Source organism: Schistocerca gregaria, unplaced genomic scaffold (genome assembly GCF_023897955.1).
Source record: "Schistocerca gregaria isolate iqSchGreg1 unplaced genomic scaffold, iqSchGreg1.2 ptg000483l, whole genome shotgun sequence".
Classification (NCBI taxonomy): Eukaryota; Metazoa; Arthropoda; class Insecta; order Orthoptera; family Acrididae; genus Schistocerca; species Schistocerca gregaria.
In genome coordinates this window covers 1372501-1380000 of record NW_026061892.1, presented here as the reverse complement: position 1 = coordinate 1380000, position 7500 = coordinate 1372501, and the positions used below count along the sequence as shown (strand labels likewise).

General features: G+C 55.5%; 3 non-coding genes across 3 annotated transcripts in view; all 3 read left to right on the top strand.

The window, feature by feature from the left end:
* The first annotated feature begins 3309 nt into the window (after nt 1-3309).
* On the top strand, nt 3310-5202 carry LOC126313518 (small subunit ribosomal RNA). Its single transcript, XR_007555204.1, has one exon. It is a non-coding gene; the product is annotated as a small subunit ribosomal RNA (ribosomal RNA).
* Nucleotides 5203-5570: 368 nt separating this feature from the next.
* On the top strand, nt 5571-5725 carry LOC126313627 (5.8S ribosomal RNA). The gene has a single exon (XR_007555277.1). It is a non-coding gene; the product is annotated as a 5.8S ribosomal RNA (ribosomal RNA).
* Nucleotides 5726-5913: 188 nt separating this feature from the next.
* LOC126313575 (large subunit ribosomal RNA) overlaps nt 5914-7500 on the top strand; it is a 4222-nt gene continuing 2635 nt past the window's right edge. Inside the window, exon 1 of the ribosomal RNA XR_007555255.1 lies at nt 5914-7500. This exon is cut by the window's right edge and continues 2635 nt beyond it. This is a non-coding gene — a ribosomal RNA (large subunit ribosomal RNA).

The following is a 7500-nucleotide window of genomic DNA, read 5'->3' as shown; positions in this document are numbered from 1 at the left end:
GTCGTAAGTTGCAATCCACCCCTATATCTTGCGTCTCATGAAGAGTTATATCAAGTATGCCAAATTCCCGCTGTCCCTATACATGCAGTAAGTTCGTCATGGGCGCTGGCCGGCAGGCCGCGAGACCTGACGCCCGGCGGCAAAGAGTGCCCCTCTGAGGATATAGATGTTCCGTTCCGCCGCACAATGGTGACGGTGACCGCTGCCTGCGGTGGCAACGCTGGGCAGAGTCGATACTCGCCGTGTGGTGGAAGGTAAACATTATGCGGTACATCAGTACTTTCCTAATAGTTCGGTCGTCTCACGGCACTGCTTAGTAAATGATGCAAGGCTACATATAGATGATTTATGCGAATGTCCCTATACGTGCTGTAAGACTGGGCACACAACGTGAATCGCACGTCAGCCACACACTCGAACATGCACCACTCTCGGCCTGCAACGGAGACACACAATACGTAAACATCTGGAATGCGACAATGTCGAGTGCATCCTCTCTGCCACATTGCACCGTCGACACTATGATAACCAGAGCAGTAGGTCCACCTATAAAAGCACAATACCCCACTCCTCCGACAACTACCATTGCTCAGATAAACCAACACACATCCTACACAGAGGGGCACCAAATATCACCCCCCGCCCTCGTGTTATACCACATGAAAAATTGCAGAAGTGAGAGACACAGATCCGCCAGCCTCTTGCTACAAGCATCGAACCGACGTGACGTATCTGACGGTGACTCAGGCATCCGCGTACTGCCACCACTATCCACCCCCCCCCTCTCTCTGCCCCCCTTCCCACACAATACCAAATTTAACCAACTTTATCGCTTAACCTAACTGTGGCTGTACCAGATTATCGCTTAACCTAACTGTGGCTGTACCAGATTATCGCTTAACCTAACTGTGGCTGTACCAGATTATCGCTTAACCTAACTGTGGCTGTACCAGATTATCGCTTAACCTAACTGTGGCTGTACCAGATTATCGCTTAACCTAACTGTGGCTGTACCAGATTATCGCTTAACCTAACTGTGGCTGTACCAGATTATCGCTTAACCTAACTGTGGCTGTACCACATTATCGCTTAACCTAACTGTGGTTGTACCACATTATCGCTTAACCTAACTGTGGTTGTACCACATTATCCCTTAACCTAACTCAAGTTGTCCCTTAACCTAACTCAAGTTGTCCCTTAACCTAACTCAAGTTGTCCCTTAACCTAACTCAAGTTGTCCCTTAACCTAACTCAAGTTGTCCCTTAACCTAACTCAAGTTGTCCCTTAACCTAACCCACGTTGTCCCTTAACCTAACCCACGTTGTCCCTTAACCTAACCCACGTTGTCCCTTAACCTAACCCACGTTGTCCCTTAACCTAACCCACGTTGTCCCTTAACCTAACCCACGTTGTCCCTTAACCTAACCCACGTTGTCCCTTAACCTAACCCACGTTGTCCCTTAACCTAACCCACGTTGTCCCTTAACCTAACCCACGTTGTCCCTTTGCCTAACATAGTTCACTGCTCGGAATCTCTGGTGTCGTTGTTATCCTCATGTAGATGTCTTGCGAGTGTTGCTTACTTTCCACATATTCCCGCTATCCACTGTCAATTGTACTGCAATAGGACTATATCGCCCCCCCCCTCCCTCTGTCCCCCTCTTTGTGTCTCTGTCCTCTCAAGCTGGTCGGTCTGGCGTTTGAGTGTTAAATGAGCCTCGCAGCTGTTCAGTTGCATTCAGATGTCGACGCCCTCAGTGTACGTCGTGGTATGGTCTGTGTCCATTGTCCGCTGATGTCGTACGCGTAACCCACACGCTGTACCGATCATCGGTCGTTACGTACAGAGTGAAGTAGTGTGATACGTGTGACCGTACGCTGGCTGTGCCCAACGGTGTCGAATCTCAATTTCCATATGTTGTGCTCGATGCTACTTGTCTCGTCTCCCAATAACAGCTAGGTTGCACTGTGGTACGCCGTAGAGGCGTGTGGGAGGAACGTACGAACGCATTGTATGTCACCCTGGGTCGCTGGGGGTGGTGGTGCGGTGAGTCAGGTCAGGTCAGCGTGAGCCGTCTGATGTAGTGACGTGTGTATTCCGACTTTGTCGTATTGCCTCACACAAAGTGCTACCCTGGTGGACCGCGTTCCATATCTGGGACATGCCGCAGATGCCGGTTGACAGTGGATCGCGGAAGGGACATCGCATACGTGCGCGGGCCACCTTCCACATGTTCTCTTCTGCACATGTCGCAGTGTGTATGTGGTCTGATGTAGCGTGTCGTGACACATGACATCCTGGCATGCAAGAATTGTTGAATTCGCAAATGTAGGTGGACATCTACGTTTACTGCCCAAGATACGCAAATGAACTGGAAATCCGTTGTTGAGCGGTTGTTCACGCTGGAGGTGAATCTGTGATGGCGACGATCGGTACAGCTATTAACCGGTTGTTTCAGCGGTACCCGCCACATCCACACACGTGACTAGGCCGATGTGGGTATGAAGCGATACGCGGCGGTGGCTTGGTGGGACTGTTCCCGGCCGGTGAAGGGGGGCCGCCCGGCGTGTTGGCCGCGCGCTGCGTGGGCGCACGCGCAACAGGCGGCTGGTGGGGGGCGCCGAGTGGCAGGAGCGCCAGCCGACGGGCCCGGCAGGCGGCGCAGCTACGCTGCGGCGCACCCTGCACGCGGCGCCTGGCGGCCAAAGTTGGTTCAGCCGAGCCCGGTGCGAAGCGCGGTGGACATCTGCAGTGTGCTGGTCTGATTGAGGACTGTGTGCGTTGAGGATGCGCCGCCGCCTGGCACTCGGCGCCGCGACGCCGTCTGCTGCTCGGTCGCCCCAGCGGTTCTCGCAGGTGGTTTGTATCGCAGTTGTGCGGACGTGTTGGCGCGTGCGCTGTGCTGGGAGAGTTCGCTTCTGCACCCAAGTGGGGCTTTGCCCTTGTGTGGCGCTGGCGTTGGAGCTGCCGGTCACCATAGGTGGCGCGTGTTGTCTCCCGCCGGCAATGCCACGACAGCACGCTCCCGGGCCTCTGTCGGCAGCGGCAAGCTCAGTTGGGAGCAAGGGTGTTCTCACTAAAACCGTCTACTCGCCTAACTCCGGGCGATTGCGCCTCTCTCGAAACCGACCAAGTACCTAGGACGGCGCTGCGCGCCGCCGGGACCTGAGAGGGTTTCGAGGTGTATCGTGCAGGGGACCTCGGTCTCCTCCTGTTTGCAGAATAATTGAGCGGACGCTTGCGTGTTCGCGCGGGCCCCCGGGACACACTCCCGGGCGGCCGGCTGCTCAGCTCTAGTTGACGCAGCTCCCTGGTTGATCCTGCCAGTAGTCATATGCTTGTCTCAAAGATTAAGCCATGCATGTCTCAGTACAAGCCGCATTAAGGTGAAACCGCGAATGGCTCATTAAATCAGTTATGGTTCCTTAGATCGTACCCACGTTACTTGGATAACTGTGGTAATTCTAGAGCTAATACATGCAAACAGAGTCCCGACCAGAGATGGAAGGGACGCTTTTATTAGATCAAAACCAATCGGATTGGCTTGTCTGGTCCGTTTGCCTTGGTGACTCTGAATAACTTTGGGCTGATCGCACGGTCCTCGTACCGGCGACGCATCTTTCAAATGTCTGCCTTATCAACTGTCGATGGTAGGTTCTGCGCCTACCATGGTTGTAACGGGTAACGGGGAATCAGGGTTCGATTCCGGAGAGGGAGCCTGAGAAACGGCTACCACATCCAAGGAAGGCAGCAGGCGCGCAAATTACCCACTCCCGGCACGGGGAGGTAGTGACGAAAAATAACGATACGGGACTCATCCGAGGCCCCGTAATCGGAATGAGTACACTTTAAATCCTTTAACGAGTATCTATTGGAGGGCAAGTCTGGTGCCAGCAGCCGTGGTAATTCCAGCTCCAATAGCGTATATTAAAGTTGTTGAGGTTAAAAAGCTCGTAGTTGGATTTGTGTCCCACGCTGATGGTTCACCGCCCGTCGGTGTTTAACTGGCATGTATCGTGGGACGTCCTGCCGGTGGGGCGAGCCGAAGGGGTGCTTTCGCGTCCCGAGGCGGACCCCGTTTAAATCCTACCAGGGTGCTCTTTGTTGAGTGTCTCGGTGGGCCGGCACGTTTACTTTGAACAAATTAGAGTGCTTAAAGCAGGCAAGCCCGCCTGAATACTGTGTGCATGGAATAATGGAATAGGACCTCGGTTCTATTTTGTTGGTTTTCGGAACCCGAGGTAATGATTAATAGGGACAGGCGGGGGCATTCGTATTGCGACGTTAGAGGTGAAATTCTTGGATCGTCGCAAGACGAACAGAAGCGAAAGCATTTGCCAAGTATGTTTTCATTAATCAAGAACGAAAGTTAGAGGTTCGAAGGCGATCAGATACCGCCCTAGTTCTAACCATAAACGATGCCAGCCAGCGATCCGCCGCAGTTCCTCCGATGACTCGGCGGGCAGCCTCCGGGAAACCAAAGCTTTTGGGTTCCGGGGGAAGTATGGTTGCAAAGCTGAAACTTAAAGGAATTGACGGAAGGGCACCACCAGGAGTGGAGCCTGCGGCTTAATTTGACTCAACACGGGAAACCTCACCAGGCCCGGACACCGGAAGGATTGACAGATTGATAGCTCTTTCTTGATTCGGTGGGTGGTGGTGCATGGCCGTTCTTAGTTGGTGGAGCGATTTGTCTGGTTAATTCCGATAACGAACGAGACTCTAGCCTGCTAACTAGTCGCGTGACATCCTTCGTGCTGTCAGCGATTACTTTTCTTCTTAGAGGGACAGGCGGCTTCTAGCCGCACGAGATTGAGCAATAACAGGTCTGTGATGCCCTTAGATGTTCTGGGCCGCACGCGCGCTACACTGAAGGAATCAGCGTGTCTTCCTAGGCCGAAAGGTCGGGGTAACCCGCTGAACCTCCTTCGTGCTAGGGATTGGGGCTTGCAATTGTTCCCCATGAACGAGGAATTCCCAGTAAGCGCGAGTCATAAGCTCGCGTTGATTACGTCCCTGCCCTTTGTACACACCGCCCGTCGCTACTACCGATTGAATGATTTAGTGAGGTCTTCGGACTGGTACGCGGCATCGACTCTGTCGTTGCCGATGCTACCGGAAAGATGACCAAACTTGATCATTTAGAGGAAGTAAAAGTCGTAACAAGGTTTCCGTAGGTGAACCTGCGGAAGGATCATTACCGACTAGACTGCATGTCTTTCGATGTGCGTGTCGTGTCGCGCAACACGCTACCTGTACGGCAGTGGCCGTGCGCCGCGTGCGGAACCACGCGTGCCTCTCAAAACTAGCGGAAGTGTTGTTGTTGTTGTTGTGTGGTACGAGCGCTGAAGCTCTGGAGCGGCTGGCCTGCGGTACCTGGCGCCTGGCGCCGGTTTTGAATGACGTTCGCCCGAGTGCCTGTCCGCTCCGGTGTGGAGCCGTACGACGCCCATCGGCTGTGAGGCCGTTGGACACAAAAAAAATAGTGGAACAGGGGCCGTCAGACGCCTCAGTCCCGCAAATGCTACTGTCTTGAAAGAGACAGTGGGAGACTGAAAAGGAAAAGATCACCCAGGACGGTGGATCACTCGGCTCGTGGGTCGATGAAGAACGCAGCAAATTGCGCGTCGACATGTGAACTGCAGGACACATGAACATCGACGTTTCGAACGCACATTGCGGTCCATGGATTCCGTTCCCGGGCCACGTCTGGCTGAGGGTCGGCTACGTATACTGAAGCGCGCGGCGTTTGTCCCGCTTCGGAGACGTGGGAGTGTCGTGGTCGCCTGTGTGGCCGGCCGCGTCTCCTTAAACGTGCGATGCGCGCCCGTCGCCTGGCGGTTCGCATACCGGTACTTTCTCGGTAGCGTGCACAGCCGGCTGGCGGTGTGGCGTGCGACACCTCGTACAACGACCTCAGAGCAGGCGAGACTACCCGCTGAATTTAAGCATATTACTAAGCGGAGGAAAAGAAACTAACAAGGATTCCCCCAGTAGCGGCGAGCGAACAGGGAAGAGTCCAGCACCGAACCCCGCAGGCTGCCGCCTGTCGTGGCATGTGGTGTTTGGGAGGGTCCACTACCCCGACGCCTCGCGCCGAGCCCAAGTCCAACTTGAATGAGGCCACGGCCCGTAGAGGGTGCCAGGCCCGTAGCGGCCGGTGCGAGCGTCGGCGGGACCTCTCCTTCGAGTCGGGTTGCTTGAGAGTGCAGCTCCAAGTGGGTGGTAAACTCCATCTGAGACTAAATATGACCACGAGACCGATAGCGAACAAGTACCGTGAGGGAAAGTTGAAAAGAACTTTGAAGAGAGAGTTCAAAAGTACGTGAAACCGTTCTGGGGTAAACGTGAGAAGTCCGAAAGGTCGAACGGGTGAGATTCACGCCCATCCGGCCACTGGCCCCCGCCCTCGGCAGATGGGGCCGGCCGCCCGCGCGGAGCAATCCGCGGCGGGGTCGTGTCCGGTTGCCTTTCCACTCGCCGCGGGGTGGGGCCGTTCCGGTGTGCGGTGGGCCGCACTTCTCCCCTAGTAGGACGTCGCGACCCGCTGGGTGCCGGCCTACGGCCCGGGTGCGCAGCCTGTCCTTCCGCGGGCCTCGGTTCGCGTCTGTTGGGCAGAGCCCCGGTGTCCTGGCTGGCTGCTCGGCGGTATATCTGGAGGAGTCGATTCGCCCCTTTGGGCGCTCGGGCTCCCGGCAAGCGCGCGCGGTTCTTCCCGGATGACGGACCTACCTGGCCCGGCCCCGGACCCGCGCCGCTGTTGGCTCGGGATGCTCTCGGGCGGAATAATCGCTCCCGTCAGCGGCGCTTCAGCTTTGGACAATTTCACGACCCGTCTTGAAACACGGACCAAGGAGTCTAACATGTGCGCGAGTCATTGGGCTGTACGAAACCTAAAGGCATAATGAAAGTGAAGGTCTCGCCTTGCGCGGGCCGAGGGAGGATGGGGCTTCCCCGCCCTTCACGGGGCGGCGGCCTCCGCACTCCCGGGGCGTCTCGTCCTCATTGCGAGGTGAGGCGCACCTAGAGCGTACACGTTGGGACCCGAAAGATGGTGAACTATGCCTGGCCAGGACGAAGTCAGGGGAAACCCTGATGGAGGTCCGTAGCGATTCTGACGTGCAAATCGATCGTCGGAGCTGGGTATAGGGGCGAAAGACTAATCGAACCATCTAGTAGCTGGTTCCCTCCGAAGTTTCCCTCAGGATAGCTGGTGCTCGTACGAGTCTCATCCGGTAAAGCGAATGATTAGAGGCCTTGGGGCCGAAACGACCTCAACCTATTCTCAAACTTTAAATGGGTGAGATCTCCGGCTTGCTTGATATGCTGAAGCCGCGAGCAAACGACTCGGATCGGAGTGCCAAGTGGGCCACTTTTGGTAAGCAGAACTGGCGCTGTGGGATGAACCAAACGCCGAGTTAAGGCGCCCGAATCGACGCTCATGGGAAACCATGAAAGGCGTTGGTTGCTTAAGACAGCAGGACGGTGGCCATGGAAG